This window comes from Camelina sativa, chromosome 9, assembly GCF_030686135.1.
Source record: "Camelina sativa cultivar CO46 ecotype springtype chromosome 9, ASM3068613v1".
NCBI classification, from domain to species: domain Eukaryota; kingdom Viridiplantae; phylum Streptophyta; class Magnoliopsida; order Brassicales; family Brassicaceae; genus Camelina; species Camelina sativa.
The window spans coordinates 19,281,938-19,299,700 of record NC_141888.1 but is presented as its reverse complement, the minus strand read 5'-3'; the positions used below and the strand labels follow the sequence as shown (position 1 = coordinate 19,299,700).

The window sequence follows — 17,763 nt, the reverse complement described above, 5'->3', positions numbered from 1 at the left end:
ATTTTGGGATGTGTATCGATCAATATATTGTAAGGTTTCAGCAACTTTTCGTTCCTATAGCTTTAAAAGTTCCAGAGAGTTTTTTCTGTGAGTTCTGGTGAAGTTCTTTGCCTGTTTCCGAGAGATCTGTTTGTGAGAGTGAAGATCTATCCCTGGCAGTGAAGATCTGAGGCTGAGGACGTGAGAGGAGCTTGCTAGGAGGCTATTTTTGTGAGTTTTAGAATCAGATTCGTCATTCTCAAAGGTGAGTGCATGACCATGGCTGATCTAAGCGATTAGATGTTTTTTGGTGTGATTTTGGTTGTTGATTGCTTGAGTGCTCGTTTTGAGTGTTTTTCGTGGTGTTCCTAGCCTTTGGAAGATGTTTATGGCATCACAGAACCGAGAAGAGTCGGAGGAGATTGTGTTCGGTGATGCTTTGCACGACTGCATCGAGCGATGCAAGGTGTGCATCGATCGATGCAGCTAAGTATTTAACGGAGACGCTACGAGGTCGATGCAAAGAGTGCATTGGTCGACGCATCTAGAGATTTGGCAGATTGCATCGGTTGATTTTTGTGCTTTATGTGTACGGTTTTTGGATTGTTTTCTTAGCCATTTGTTCATGGTAGTGTAGATAGGTTGGAAGTGGTGTTGTCGTTGGTCGTGGACGCGGACGTGGTCGTGGCAGCGGCAGAGGTCCAGTTGCTAGTGTCACCATGGATCAGAGTATGACGGCAGAGAGCGTCGACGAGCCACAAACATTCCAGGATGGGTCCGTGTGTGTGGCCGGTGGTGGTATTGATGGGGCCGTAGACGCTGGTGGAGCCGGTGTGGGTGGTGTCGGTGCCAAGTTGGCCCAGTGGTGCTGGAATTTCGGGTGCGGGGGTCGCAGTAGGTGGAGCCCCTGGTGGAGATGTTAACTAAGCGGGCTTGTTGGCGCAGTTGTTGGAGTGATTGCCAAGAGTTATACCGGCGCAGGCTCCGGTGGTGCAGCCAGTAGCAGCGGAGGTGCAACAGCCAAGGACTGCTGATGCTGGAGGTCATTCTCAGTATGTCAGCATGCTGAGGGAGATGGATAGGATCAGTATGGAGCGTTTCTCGGGTGGTACCAACCCTACTGTGGCCAATGTATGGAGGACGAGGCCGGAACTTAACTTCCAGTCTCTCAGATGTCCTGAGGAGTATCGGGCGGACATAGGGGTCCACCACCTGGCAGACGATGCTCACTTCTGGTGGAGGTCAGTGGCGGCCAAGAGGGCGTAGAGGGAGATGAATTAGGTTGGTTTTGTGGAGGAGTTCAACCACAAGTATTTCCCTCGGAGGGGACTAGACCGTACGGAAGTGCAGTTTTTGCAGTTGTCTTGGGGGACTTAAACGGTTTGTGAGCTTGATGTGGAGTTCAGTCACCTTTTTATGTATAGGGTCCGAGCGATGGAGTCTGAGAAGTCTCAGATTAGGAAGTTCATTGATATGCTCAAATATAACCCTGAGCTACTCTCTCAAATTAAGAGATCAATTGTAGTACTTAGGGATCAAATCCACAAGAACTCTAGATTCACACAATAGACTTATTATTCTTTTAATTATGCTAAACAGAAATTGTTATTCTAATTAGCAATGCAAAACAGAAAATAAAAGAGTTGTAAAATTCAGAAGGATTAAGCGCTAGGCCTAGGGAAATTCTCAGGAAATCATGGAAAATCAGATCAATTGATTAAACAAGCAGGATTCAACAATTAAGCACTGTTCTTGAACTCTAAACACAATTGTAAAATAAATCAGTTCTCACTGCAAATATTATCTAAATTTAAAACCAGAAAATCCAAATCTCTTTGCAAAATTCTAGGTAATAAATCAGCTTTAAAAACAAGTTTAGATTGTTCACTAAAATTATTAAATCAAATATCTTTGCAAAAAATAATTTTGCTCATCAAAAGGTTTTATCAGGAAAATCAATTATATTCTCATATCAATTAATAATCCTAAGATCTAAATCCAGATGACTAATCAAAGATCTAGCATTAAGAACAACCTATGATGAAGAACAAGAAAGATAATGAATCCAAATTTAACAGATCTAACAATCCATGAAATCCCTAATAAGAAACCCTAAACCTAACAAGCAGATCTACTCAGACATAATTGTAAGAACACAAATCATGAATAAAATAGATAGCATTAAGAGATTAAAAGTAGAAGAAAAGGAGTTCTGAATCTTCTCTGAAGGAGTCTTGATTCTTCTCTCCAAAAACTCTCTAAAATCTTTCACAGGGTTTTGCTCTCAAAAGTTGCAGGGAAAAATAAAGCTTAGGTCTAAACAATGACCATAAAAATCCTATTTATATTCCTAAACACGGCCAGGGACCAATGATGCAAATATGGAAGACTTTAGAGCAACTTTGTAAATCTTCAAAACTTGTGGGAAAACTTCCAATTTTGTATTTGGCCTAGCATCGATCGATGCTATCAGTGTGTCGATCGATGCACTCTCTAAATTTCGTCTTCCAACTTTGTAACTCAGCCTCAATGCTTGATTATGCTCCAAATCCTCCTATTTAGCTCCATTAAGCTCCCATCCATGTTAAACCCTATAAAGACTCAAAAGACTCTAAAAACACCAAAAAGACTCTATAGATAAGACTTATATCATGGCTAAAAACACCTAACAACCATGATATATCAACTCCCCCAGACTTAGCCTTTGCCCTCAAGCAAAACATAAACTTCATCTATGAAAGAGGTTTGAAAACGCAGGAACTCATTTTCTTTTTAAAGTAATGCCATGATCATCCAAACCTTAATCCACATGCTTAGCAGATAAATCCAAATTGAACCACCATGTAATTCTCCGTTGACTTTCATAGCATCCCAAATTCAAACCAAATTCCACCACTTCCTCCATTAAGCTTTCATCGGTGAGTCTCATCAATTTGATTAATATCAAGAACCTTCTAGACTCATTCCCGTACAATACCATAACAAGCAAGACATATCTTTTACCACATGTGGTACTCTTTCTCTCTCCCATACTTATTCTTTTTAATATTCCTTAGAGCTTTGCTTTGTTTTTTTTTTTCTCAAAGTTGTAGGCGAATAATGGGGTCATCGGTAATATACCTACCCCTCGCTTCCAAGCTTTGTATGATCATTTGACTCAAGAGTAGAATAATGAGGTCACAGGTAATTTACCTACCTCTCTAAACTGATCAAAATCATCTCATCTTTTATTCTCTTTTTTTTTTAACAAAGCTCTCAGGATTTTTCTTAACATGAATAAGGGAGAGGAGTACCATTTTCTTTCTGAAGTCTTACTTGTCAGGTATGAACAAGGAGTCAAGCTCTATGAAAATCAATCTCCTTGATGAGGTAAAAAGAAAAGTACAGAAATTACCTCAAGCTTTTATGGATTCTGTTGGAAATTCGGATGTCTCTGGTTCACTGATCAGCCATTGGATTTTTCATTAGTCGGATTTGTGGATCCAATCTGCAGCATTAATCAACCAAGGCAATACACTAAAAAGAAAAAATCATAGTTCCCAACAAAATTTTGACTCAATAAAACCATTTTTTTTTCTGACTCTCAAAAACAAAAATGTAGTTAGTAACTGCCTCCCCCAGACTTAAACAACACTGTCCCCAGTGCTATCAAGTAAGAGATTGGCGAATAAAATAAAATAAATGAAAATCAAAAGAAAAATGAAAAAGATAAACCTACCAGTAGGTTGCCTCTCACTAAGCGCTTGTTTTCAGTCATTAGCTTGACTGTGTCGGATCTCAGGCATCCAGTGGATCAGAACATGGCAGTGAATACTTCTGAGAGGATGTCCTCTTCCTCCAAGGTGGTGTGTAGGCAGCAGATGAATGAGGTCTACAAGGGACATGAGGAACAAGACCAGGGCGGGACTTAGGGACGTTTTTGCTTCTTTTATTTCCTACAAAATCATCAACAGAAGAAACAAGCGCTCTACGATAATCTCGCGGCTTGGTTAACTGGACAACAGTTTTTGTACCTTTCAAATTCTGATTGATGATAGGAGAAAGTTTAGGTGAAGAAGATGCATACCTTTGCCTTACCTCTGGGTTATGGACTATGGAATAGTGAGATTTCAGCTTTACAACGGGTCTAGGACTTGCAGCTAAGGATCGACCGCGAGAATCTTTGGTTTTGGACAAGTCCGAGCCGATTCTGGAAGGTGTGTCGATCGATGCAACAGCTGCATTGATCGATGCTTGGCCTGTAACTCGTGTTTCTTCAACGTTTTTGCAGCTTTCCTCAGCAATTCATGTTTCCATTACAAAACCGTCATTTACCAGCGACTTTTCATGGATCAGAACCTCATCATGATCTCTAGTATTGATTAGATGATCTCCACTCCAATCTTCAAACTCAACAGCTTGCTCACTCACTTTCTCAACAGTCTCCAACTACTTGACATACACAGCAGTAATGTCTCCAAGAAGCTCTATTAGCGGATTATCATCAGAAGCTATCTCCACAGAAAATGTCTGACCATCAATAGTGGGAGCCTTTCTCAGCTTGTCCAACTCAAAGTTCATAACCAAATCATCTACATTCAGAGCTATGTGTCCCTTCTTCACATCAATGATTGCACCAGCTGTAGCCAAGAAAGAGCGTCCTAAGATGAGAGGATCACTAGGCTCTCTGTCATACTTCAACACCACAAAGTCAGTGGGAATCATGCAATCTCCAATCTTGATTGGAACATCCTCTAAGACACCTTCAGGAATCCTTCTGGACCGATCAGCTAAGATAAGAGAGATTTTAGTTGGCTTGAAATCTTTCATCCCAAGTCTCACAGCAACAGAATGGGGCATCAAGTTAATACTAGAACCAAGATCACAGAGTGAGTGTGAAAACCTTCATGCTGAGATTGAGCAATCAAGCACAAAGCTTCCAGGATCTAGTAGCTTCTCTGCAATCTTACTCTGAATCACTGCACTCACTTTCTTAGAGACAACAACTTTCTCTTTCCTCTCTTTCTTCCTCTGAGCAGGCTGGTTCAACAAAATTGAGCTGACATCCTTGGTAAGCAAAACTCCTTCCTCAGGGCTCAAACCATTAGTGATTATCCTCTTCACATATCTCTTAATACTAGGAGAAAACTTGATAGCATCAATCAAAGGCATCTCTATCATCACCTTATCCATCATAGCTTTGCATCTAGCTTCTTCAATCTCCTACTTAGACCTCCTAGGCTTAGGAAAAGGAACCTTAGGCTTGTATGCTTTCTCAGCAACTGGAATCGGAGCTTTCGTAACTCCCTTCTCGGTCTCGACGTTGCATCGGTCGATGCTAGAGTTGCATCGATCGATGCTGTCTCGCAAAGTCAACTCTTCTACGACCACTGAGGGTTGTGTCGATCGATGCTTTGCAGCTGCATCGGTCGATGCAACATCCACTACCGTATCATCGTCTACTTCCTTCACCAAATTCGCATTACAAGCATGGTTGGGGTTCTCAGTTCTTCTAGAAAGAAGTTCCTCTTGTCTTTTAACAGACCCAGCAGTCTGAATCACTTGATTCTCCAGCTTCTTGACATGAGTATTCAATGCATCAAACTTCCCAGTCAGCTCAGTGTAAATAGAATCAATCTTTCCAATGAAGTCTACTGTTAACTTCTGCTGACCTTGAAGAATCTGTTCAACCATTGATTCCATCTTGCTCTCTGAATTGGGTGGAGGGAGGGGTTGGTAAGAAGAAGATCCATAGTTCCTTGTGAAGTTGTTGCTTGGATTTCCTGTGAAGGAATTCTTCTGACCAAATCTCTGATTTTGATACCCAGCTCCATACACATAGTTGACATCTTCTGTAATCTCTGGCTTTGGCTCAAAAGTCTCAACATCTTCAGCAAAATGGACAGACTTCTTTCCCACAAGAAGATTATGCACTGTATCCAACTTAGCATTCACTGCAGCAAACTGATTTGAACCATTGCCCTCATGTGCTCTTTTCCGCTCTAAGTCTGCATTCTTGGTACTGTTGCTGGATGCTAGCCTTTCTATCAACTTTTCAGCGTCATCTGGGTACCTTGTCTTGAAGTTCCCATCACTAGCTGCATCCAAAGCCATCTGATACCTCCAATCAATACCACTGCACCTCTGAGAACCCATGATGTGGACAATCTCTCTGGTATGCTTTGAATCTTACCCAAGCAGCTTTGTAAGATTCAGTTGGTCCTTGTCTAAAGGTGGAGAGCTTGATCCTCAGCTCATCAGACATGGCATCATCATAGAAGTAGTTCAAGAATGCCACCTTGATGTCATGCCAGGTTGTCAGAGATCATGGTTTCAGCTGCCTTAGCCAATGAGAAGCTTCCCCAGCAAGAGAGTAAGGGAAAAGCTTGCAGTAGAGGTAGTCCTCAGTGACTCCATTAGCCTTGATGCTTGTGACTATATCCTCAAAGTGCTCTATGTGGTCTAGAGGTTTCTCATTTGGCAAGTTCTGGAATGGCCTTTGTCCAACAAGAGCGAAGTAGGCAGGCTTCAGCTCAAAGTCATTCTTTAGGAATGGAGGAGGGACAATTGCGGAGAGGTTCTCGTAGAACAAGTCTGGTCTGTTGAAGTCTGCAATAGTCTTGACAAGTTCTCCATTGTTGTCCCGTCGCCTCTGAACATTCTCCGCATCGGCTCTGGCATTGCATCGATCGATGCCAGCATTGTGTCGATCGATGCCTTCCTGGTTGCGTCGATCGATGCCATTGTTGCGTCGATCAACGCCATCTGCATTCCCATCGGCCACGACGAGTTCTTCCTGAATAACTCGTCCATAGACATCAAGTTTTTGGCCTTGTTCGTTGCGCACATGACCCTCTTGATCTCTCAAAACTCTAGCCTCATCAGGTCTCAGTATTATTGGGTTGACCATCTTTGCTGATTTGGCTGCTTTGGTGTTTTCACGCTCTAGTTGTCCTAACTCTTGGTTTGTAAGCTTAACAACTGGACCAGTAGGATTTTTCCTGGTGCTAGGCTTAGGCATGTACCTGAAACACACAAGAGAAAAGAAACAAAAGCGTGTGAGTAAAACAGAAAAAGAAAAATTTAGACAAAATCAAAGATTTTAATCTAATGGTGAATCAAAAGAGTCCCCGGCAACGACGCCAAAATTTGATATGCTCAAATTTAACCCTGAGCTACTCTCTCAAAATAAGAGATCAATTGTAGTACTTAGGGATCAAATCCACAAGAACTCTAGATTCACACAATAGACTTATTATTCTTTTAATTATGCTAAACAGAAATTGTAATTTAAATAGCAATGCAAAACAGAAAATAAAAGAGTTGTAAAATTCAGAAGGATTAAACGCTAGGCCTAGGGAAATTCTCAGGAAATCATGGAAAATCATATCAATTAATTAAACAAGCAGGATTCAACAATTAAGCACCGTTCTTGAACTTTAAACACAATTGTAAAATAAATTAGTTCTCACTGCAAATATTATCTAAATTCAAAACCAGAAAATCCAAATCTCTTTGCAAAATTCTAGGTAATAAATCAGCTTTAAAAACAAGTGTAGATTGTTCACAAAATTATTAAATCAAATCTCTTTGCAAGAAATAATTTTGCTCATCAAAAGGTTTTATCAGGAAAATCAATTATATTCTCATATCAATTAATAATCCTAAGATCTAAATTCGGATGACTAATCAAAGATCTAGCATTAAGAACAACCTATGATGAAGAACAAGAAAGATAATGAATCCAAATTTAACAGATCTAACAATCCATGAAATCTCTAATGAGAAACCCTAAACCTAACAAGCAGATCTACTCAGACATAATTGTAAGAACACAAATCATGAATAAAATAGATAGCATTAAGAGATTAAAAGTAGAAGAAAAGGAGTTCTGAATCTTCTCTGAAGGAGTCTTGATTCTTCTTTACAAAAACTCTCTAAAATCTCTCACAGGGTTTTGCTCTCAAAAGTTGCAGGGAAAAATAAAGTTTATGTCTAAACAATGACCATAAAAATCCTATTTATATTCCTAAAAACGGCCAGGGACCAATGATGCAAATATGGAAGACTTTGGAGCAACTTTGTAAATCTTCAAAACTTGTGGGAAAACTTCCAATTTCGTATTTGGCCTAGCATCGATCCATGCTATCAGTGTGTCGATCGATGCACTCTCTAAATTTCGTCTTCCAACTTTGTAACTCAGCCTCAATGCTTGATTATGCTCCAAATCCTCCTATTTAGCTCCATTAAGCTCTCATCCATGTTAAATCCTATAAAGACTCAAAAGACTCTAAAAACACCAAAAAGACTCTATAGATAATACTTATATCATGGCTAAAAACACCTAAAAACCATGATATATCATTCATGAGGGCGCTTTGTGATGACTTGAAGGTCCAATGCAGAGGGCGGAGTTACGCCACGAGAGCGGAGTTAGTTGAGACCGCAGCTGAGATCGAGGAGGACATCCAGGCACATGCCATGATGGTCAGTCCAGCGGTTCAGCCGAGGAGTACTCAGCATCATGGAGGTTCTGGCAAGGACGGGAAGCCTACGTAGGGAACCCAGAGAAAGTGGGAGGCTACGTAGAAACCAAGCAGTGCAGGATGCTTTGGGTACAGTAGCTTGGATATGGTGGTGGCAAGCTGTCCATAGAGAAGTGGCCCGACGGCAGCTTTGACAATAGCTCGAGTGTGTTACCACTGCAAGGAATCTGGGCACATCAAGCCCAAGTGTCCAAAGTTGCAGCAGATGGCGGTGGCAACCGTGGAGACCGGTGGAACCAGTGCCGACGAGATCACATGTATAACTTCTAAGATTAAGACTTAGTGAATTCTAGTATTTCAGATTTTATGAATGTCTTTGATAAAGTGTTAGGGTTCTTATCACATGAGGTACGTGTAGGGATTTTATTGGTGGGTGGGTTTAGGTCCCACGTCACGTTAGATTCTAGAGCAACTCATTGCTTCACTAACCAGAGTGCGCCATGAGCACCAATATCAGAGGAGATCGCGGAGAGCGAGCAGGGGTTGTTAGAGTTGTAGGAGGTGATTATCTTAGAGTCCTTGGATGGGCGAGGTTTGTTGATATTCAGATAGCGGGGTAGTAGAGGCCAGCATATTTGATGTTGTATGGAGTTGTATGATGTTATCTTGGGGATGAATTGGTTGCATCGTCACAAGGTTCATTTGGATTGCCATCGAGGTAGAGTGGTGTTCGAACGTCCAGAAGGGAAGTTGGTATTTGAGGGAGTATGAATAACTTTAGGGAGTCTCGTGATCTCGGCCATTTTTGCAGGGAAGATGATCGAGAAGGGGCGTGACAATCCCTATGGCAGAGTTAATGGGGTTGTATACGGTTTGTGGAATCCAGATTGTTGAGGAATTTGAGGATTTGTTCTAGTCGTTGCAGGCCTTTTAAGTAGATTGTGTTTAACTCAGGAAAAGGATTTGGGGCTGGTGAATGCCTTTAGAGATTTTGATTCTAAGTACCATTCTTGTGCACGGTCGGATCTGCGTGCCCAAGGATGAGGAGTTAAGGCAGGAGATTTTGAGGAAGGCTCATGCGAGCATTTTCTCCATTCATCCAGGAGCGATTAAGATGTACCGTGACCTCAAATGGTACTATCATTGGGTCAAGATGAATAAGGATGTAGCCAGTTGGGTCGTGAAATGCGATGTTTGCCAGCCAGTAAAGGTTGAACATCAGGTTCCGAGCGGGTTGTTTTCGAGTTTGCCCATCCCAGAGTGGAAGTGAGACATGATCACGATAGACTTCGTGGTAGGATTGCGAGTGACTTGGAGTTTTGGTGCAATTTGGGTTATTGTGGACCGGTTAACTAAGTCTGCACATTTTATGACCATCAAAAGGACCGATAGAACAGGGGTTTAGGTTAAGAAGTATGTGAAGGAGATAGTCAGATTGCATGGGTGCTGGCGAGTATCGGTGTTTTGTGCATACGAGCACATAACCATCCTCTAACAAATGGACAATCAGAGAGAACGATCCAGACTTAAGAGAATTTGCTGAGGATGTTTGTGCTGGATTAGGATGGCCACTAGGCGAATCACCTGAACTTGGTAGAGTTTGCTTACAACAACAGCTACTAGGCGAGTATTGGGATGACTACTTATGAGGCGTTGTACGGGAGGCCTTGTCGTACACCATTATGCTGGACGCAGGTCAGGGAGAGGAGCATATATGGTGTGAGTTTTGTTCAGGAGACCTCGGAGAAGATTCAGATTTTGAAGCTGACATGAAGGAGGTTTAAGATCAGTAGAGGAGTTATGCTGAGAAGAGAAGGAAGGATCTTGAGTTTCAGGTTGGAGACAGGGTCTATCTCAACATGGCCATGTTGCAGGGTCCGAACAGGTCATTATAAGTGACTAAGTTGAGTCCAAGGTATGGGGGTCCGTTCAGAGTGGTTGAGCAGGTGAAACAGGTAGCTTATACGCTAGAGTTATCTGATCTTATGTGTGTGTTCCATAAGGTCTTCCATGTGTCAATGTTGCGGAAGTGTCTTCACAAGGATGATCAGTTGTTGGCTAAGATTCTCGAGGATCTTCAGCCCTATATGACTTTAGAGGCGAGACCAATGAGGGTTCTCGAGAGGAGGTTCAAGGAACTTCGTAGGAAGAAGGTTCCTTTGATGAAAGTTCTTTGGGACAGTGATGGTGTTGAGGAGTAGACTTGGCAGCAAGAGGCAAGGATGAAGGAAATGTTCAAGAAGTGTTTTAAGAAGCAAGTCGAGGTTTGTGCTTGTCTAGCCTAGTCCCAATTGCTGTTGTGGATTTTGGTGCGGTGAAGTTTGTGGTTGGAGACGAATGGAGTATTCCATTCCATCTCTCCTGATACTTGGTCGCGTAGGGATGGTTGGTTGTGCGACTAAGTATCAAGATGAGGTGGTGTTTGGCATACGTGATTCCGTGAAGCTTGTTTTCCTGGAAGTGGAAAGATTCTAAAAGTGGATAGTTTTAAAAATAAAAAGTTTTATGTGAGTTAGAATATGTCCACTTTTAGTGGTCATGGGCCTTGGTGGCGAGTATATGGCCTTGATGGCGGATTTTAGAGTCATAGGAGGGAGACCTAGTTAGGGATAGGACTCAGACGTGTTCAAAATTGTTTGCTCTAAGGACAGTTAGTCCTGAACGACTCTTTGTTGAACTTTAGTTCTCCTAGTACCGTCATATTCTGAGACTTTTTGGCTTGGGAGTATAGTTGGTATATTGACATTGGATGACGATCAGGGGGCACGTTGTAGGGTGGCAACCCAAATGACGAATATTGGGTTTTCTTTATATATTATGGCATGCTGGCTTAGGCCCGATGATGAGCCAACATTATGGCATGCATGCTAAGGCCTGATGAGGAGCCAAAAAAAACTCAAGATTGAGACCTATGAGTAAGGAATGTCGAGAGCAAATAATGCCTCAAACGTGAGGCAATCGCCTAAACGTAACCTCTATAGATCAGTCTAACTGCGGGCTGTGGTGATGGTTGCACGTGAGTCTTTAGCTGATGGTTGTTCTAGATTCGAGGACGAGTCTATGCTGGTGGGAAAGAATTTTAATGCTCGTGAAACAGAATTCCAGTTTTTGGATGTGCATCAATCGATACAAGGTTGCATCGGTCGACACAAGGTACACTTTTGCGGGACAACTTAAGTGACATGCACGGGTTGACGTGTTTTGGGTTTTGGAAACCTTAGGGCTTAGGTATTTAATTGGAAACTCGACTTCCTTGTAGGGTTTCAGCCACTTTTTCTCCCTATAGCTTTAAAAGTTCCAAAAAAAAATTTCCTGTGAGTTCCAAGTGAAGTTCCTTGCCTATTTCTGAGCGATCTGTCTGTGGGAGTGGAGATCTGAGGCTGACGATGTTAGAGGAGTTTGCTAGGAGACTATTTTCGTGGGTTTTAGAAACAGATTTGTTATTCTCAAAGGTGAGTGCGTGACCATGGCTGATCTGAGCGATTAGACGTTTGTTTTGTATGATTTTGATTGTTGATTGCTTGAGTGCATGTTTGTGAGTGTCTGTCGTGGTGTTCTTGGCCTTTGGAAGGCGTTTCTGGCATCCCAAGCCGAGAAGAGTCGGAGGAGATCATGTTCAGCGATGTTTTTCGCGACTGCATGGATCGATGCAGGGTGTGCATCGCTCGACACTGTTAGGGGTTTGACGGAGATGCAAGAAATTGTAACGGTCGATGTAAAGAGTGCATTGGTTGACACATCTAGGGATTTGGCGGATTGCGTTGGTCGATGCAAGGACGCATGTGAGCAGAGTCGATGCAAGGAGTGTGTCGGTCGACGCAAGGATTGCGTCGGTCGACGCAAGGATTGCGTCGGTCGACGCAAGGATTGCGTCGGTCGACGCAAGGATTGCGTCGGTCGACGCATATGATCAGAGTTGTCTGGTTTGCTTGTTTTTTGTGTATTGATTGTGTTTTTCTTTTCACTTGTTTGTATAGCCCAGTAGATGGGAGGATCATCTTCACATCATCCTCGTCATCTTCTTGATTCAACGATCACACTTTGCCTTTACCTGCACCACAACACAAATGAGATGCGTGAGTAGTATCAACACCAAGTGTTAAAAAGAAACTTATACACCCACAAAACCTCTTCCTTACATTTTAAAATCCACAATGCTACATATTCAATATATAGAGTTATGATGTTACATATATACTAGGTTGGTACCTCCGTTACGTCGTGAGTTGTTTGTAGATTTTTTTTATTTTCTTAATTTTGTTTTGTATTTTTTGAAATAATATTTGTTTTATGTTGTTTGGAATCAAATATCATAATTAATAAAGTTTTTTTTTGTAGTGGTCAATGGTAATTTTTTTTGTTTTTCGTATTTTTGTTATTATTTTTGGTATTTTGTTGTAGTTTTAAAGTAAAAATGAAAAAAAATTAAACTTATAAGGTGGAAAATCGGAGTTTATCATCATCTCAAATCGAAGAATATACTTTTGTTCCTTCGTCGAGAAACCTAGTTGACTGATACTATGCTTAACTGTATAATTACATTAATCTGATTGGATAATCATTTTAACTGATGTGTCAGTCTGTGCTTTACGCAAGCTGAGGTGTCATGTTTTGGTGAGAGACATGAAAATTTGTAATAATTGTATTAATTTGATTAGATAATTATTTTAACTGATATGTCAGTATGTGCTTTACACAATCTGAGGTGTCATACTTTAGTGAGAGACATGGAAGTTTTATTGTATTGATTCGCATTTACAAATTATACAATTCAAATATTTACTAAATCTAATATAATCCAGACTAGTAATATAGATTAACGATATTACTGCTTCTACTATTATAAAATTAGATCTATGTAAATACCGATTTTGTAATTTAAACTATTTACCGTTGTAAAATAAATGTAACCACAATATACAAATTTAGAAGCCTTATTAAAAGTAAAATTTTTTTTTTAATGTAAATCAAATAGGGTCAATTTTCGTGTCTTTATTTGTTGGATGCAGTCAAAAAAACGTTGACCCTAACTCAAAATTGGCATTAATCTTCGGGAAAAATGTCATTTAAATAATAAACTTTCAAATTTTGGTTATTTAAACCATGAATTTTGTTGTAGGCCATTTAATACATAAATTTTTGTTGAATAGCTTTTTTAAACATGAAGTTTTGTTGACCAAGCCAAAAAGATATAATGTTAAATCTGATAATTGACCTACTAACAGACGTTACTATGCCGTTAATCACTCCGTTACTGACAAAACTACGTTGCTTTAATGGAAGTTTTAGTTCGAAAATATGTCGTTTAAACCATGAACTTTTAAATATAGGTCATTTAAACCATGAACTTGTAAATGTATGTCATTTAAACCATGAACTTTCAAATTTATGTCATTTAAACCATAATACATGAAAAAGGTGATCAATCCTTCAAAATCTAGTTTAGTGTCCGAAAAGACGAAAACAAGATGATCAATCCTTCAAGCGCTAGTGTAGTGTCCTAATAAATGAAAAAAGACTCAAGACAAAAAACAAAAAGACACAAAATACATGACAAATATCAGAAAAGAAGGATGAATTGATGTTATTCTTTCTCTTTCTCAGAATCGCATCATGAGGTAGAATCGAAGAAAGAAGAGAGAAACTAAACTAGGGTTAAACGGGTTAGCCGGTTAGGCTTATATACTTATGCGGTTTCTAATAAACCAATTGGTCTGATTACCGAAACCGAAATCTGATTATCCAAATCAATTGCGCCGAACAGTTAGGCTTTCTCTCTTCGGTTTGCTCCGATAACCAAAATTTTCAGGTTGTCAGGTTTTCACCGAACGCCGAGGGCGAGTTCATGGTTTAAATGACATAAATTTGAAAGCTCATTGTTTAAATGACATACATTTACAAGTTCATGGTTTAAATGTCTTATATTTAAAAGTTTATGGTTTAAATGCCATTTTTTCGAACTAAAACTTCCATTAAAACGACGTCGTTTTGTCAGTAACGGAGTGATTAACGACATAGTAACGTCTGTTAGTAGGTCAATTATCAGATTTAACGTTAGTTTTTTTTTAGCTTGGTCAACAAAACTTAATGTTTAAAAAGCTAGTCAACAAAAAATTGATGTTTTAAATGGCCTACAATAAATTTTATGGTTTAAATGGCAAAAATTTGAAAGTTCATGGTCTAAATGACATTATTCCCATTAATCTTCTATGTATACATTTTTTGAGACATTTTTGAAATAAATCCTAAAATTCATACATATTTACAGGCATGCCATTAACATTAAATTTTAAAAGAAAATTTAAAATTAAGATTTTGCTTTTAAGGAAAAAATCCTAAAATATTTTCTTAATCAATCAACCACTACTTAAGCAGCGTGTGGTCTAGATCGAAAACTAAATACAGCTTTTAGGGGGGTGTATTCAAACCATGATTTTGGAGAATTTGATGGAATTTAGTAAATTTAGAATTTTGATAGATTTTAGGGAAGTTCATATGATTTTCTGTAAAATTCTTTCAAATCCCACCTAAAACCATGAGATTTGGATTTCTGTATTTTTAACTAAACAAATCCTCTAGAATCCTCCAGAATCCTAAAAATTATTAAAATCCTAATCCACAAAACTGTTTTGAATAACAGTGGATTTTAAAGTATATTTTAAATCATCAGTTCAACAACAAGGGATTTTAATAGATTTTAAAGTAGAATTTTAAATCATCAGTTCAATAACAGTGGATTTTAATAGACTTTTTAAAATTCATGATTGAATAACATAGAATTTGTAAATTTCACACAAATCACTTAAAATGTCAATTTGAATACACCCCCCTTAATATGTCATTAAGTATTGGTTTCTTACCAAAATTTAAATACAGCTTCCGCTGGCGTTGCAAGAATCCCATATCTGGAATCACGCAACCTGGAGATCTCATCTTGATTGAGCCTCATTTCCTAAGAACACAGCATTCCCAAAGCTTATAAATAAAAAAAAAAACTAAGACTTGATTCAAGAGAAGCTGTTCTGTAATATTTGTAAGGTAATCGAATAGATTGGCTTACCTTGTGTAGAGAACTTAACTTAACAAGAAACTAAATTTATAAGTTTGTAATTGGTTTAATTTGCTTCTTTATTTTACTTCTTTACAAAAACCGTTTAATTATTCTGGATAGAATAAATTTTAAATTCCAAAAAGCTTTTTAAAAATATAAAATTTAAACTTATTAAAAAATAAAATATCATGGAAAATATTATCTAGTGGGATAAGTTTGGATATTAGTAGAAATTTAAAATTATATCATTAAATGTTACAATGCGGGTAAATCATCAGTTCATAATTTTGTTAACACAATCAACATTCAAATATTAGGCAGCATATCTAATTGAGTTTATTAAATTATGATTATGTCAAATAAACAAATTGTACTACATTATACCATAGGTTATATCCTAAATTTAACAATTTCAAAATTAAAATATAATATAAAATCTTAAACATGAAACAAAATTAATAAACAACCACAATTTATATTAAAAAAAATTATCCTGCAATGTACCGGTAATCATTCCTATATTTAAAACCAGTAAACCTCAAATATAGTAGTTGTACACTAAATAGTATATAGATATAAGAGATATACATTTGCAATATATAAAAAATAGTCACATATATAGTTAGTCTATTAAACAAATTATATTTTTATTTTACTTTGAAAAATATAGTCCTGCGGTATACCGCGGATTAAAATCTAGTCTAATGTATTACAAGTTAAATAAAATTGTTCATCTGAGCTGTAATCTCTAAATATTTAAAATTATTCATCTCAGCTACCACCTCTAAATATTTAATTGCAAATACTAAATTACAGATTACATCTTAAAACACTAAAAATTAAATAATATAATTTTGAGTTAAAATTAACAAACGGTAAAAGTCTAACACTAATTATATTTATATGCAAGACAAAATAATCATCCCGCGGCGAGAAACTTAAGCTGGCTGGGTCTAGTCGTCTAGATATATCATCGTGAAGATCGCCTTCGACAGAAACAAGACTTTAAAATAAGCACAAGTAAAATTACTATATTATTAATTAATACGACATCTCCGGCTACAAGTAGAGAACAGAGAATCAGGTGGTATGAAAGGCTCTAGAGAAGAACAACGGGGAGGGGACATGTACTCTTCTTCTTAGTCATCATGTTCATTTCCTCTGTTTTTTGGGGATGGGGCACTCTCTCCCTGCAATATTTTAGCATCAGCCAAATTAACTCAGCAAATCAAAATAATGTATTCAATTTCACATTAAGACTCCTAAATGTTTTCCAGAGATTAAAAAAAAAACGTTTATTTACGAGAACTAGAAAAAAGAAAGCTCTCAAAGTCTTGAGATATTAAAACTTACCTCTAGTTGCTTCCTCTTTATCTCCCGAGTCGATTCAGGGGGAACCTGATTAACAAAGACCAGGTGGAAAAAGATAGGATCGGAGGTCGTTGAATGAAAGGGTTAGAGCAGCTGTTGCTATTTCCAACTTCCTTTTCTCTAACGTCATTAGCTTCTCTATTTTTTGTCGCCAAGATGAACCCCTTTTATAGAGATAAGTTTATTCTATCCACCATACAGGACTGCCACCATATTAGTTAAATATGATTGGTTCATTCGTGGCATATATATCATTCAATATGATTTATAAAATATTGACTTTGGCATATGTCGTGTCGCCCCGACGATTTATCATGGTGGACTTGTTTCATTACTATTGTTATTTTATTAGTTGGTTTGGTAATACGTGTGTGTTGTGCATGGTTTTAGCTTGAGAATCTCTATATATTCAATCTCTTTGGTTATTATTGCTTAAAAAATATGTGCTGATCTGATTTCATTATAATATTTTATTTTTCTAAGTACATAAACGTGAGATTTCATTATATAACTACGAGATATTCCGTACTTAAAACACGAATCAACATTAAAAAAACAAAATTATAATATAATAATAAAAATTATTGTTATATTATTTAAAAAAAATATTTTGTTTGAGATAATATTTATTTTTAATTATTCTATAAATCTATATATGTCTATTTTATAATACTTTAATTTTTTGATATATACTACAGGATTATATTATTTGTTTGTTGTATTTGCATCAATATTCGGTGAAGTATGAAGTAGTAATTTTAATATTATAATAGTGAGCAAATAAATTTATTAATTTATCAATTATAAGAAGAATCATAATTTGAAATCTTAATAAAATCTTCAAAATCTAGTTATTAAAAATCATTTTATCGTCTACTTGGATATAAAATCTTAATT

General features: G+C 38.0%; 1 long non-coding RNA gene across 1 annotated transcript; it reads right to left on the bottom strand.

Annotated features, from left to right (window-relative positions):
- Window positions 1-16,506: 16,506 nt before the first annotated feature.
- On the bottom strand, window positions 16,507-17,006 carry LOC147938322 (uncharacterized). The gene is made up of 2 exons (XR_015565486.1): window positions 16,849-17,006; window positions 16,507-16,685 (listed from the first exon to the last, which is right to left on the bottom strand). It is a non-coding gene; the product is annotated as an uncharacterized LOC147938322 (long non-coding RNA).
- Between the last annotated feature and the right edge of the window lie 757 nt (window positions 17,007-17,763).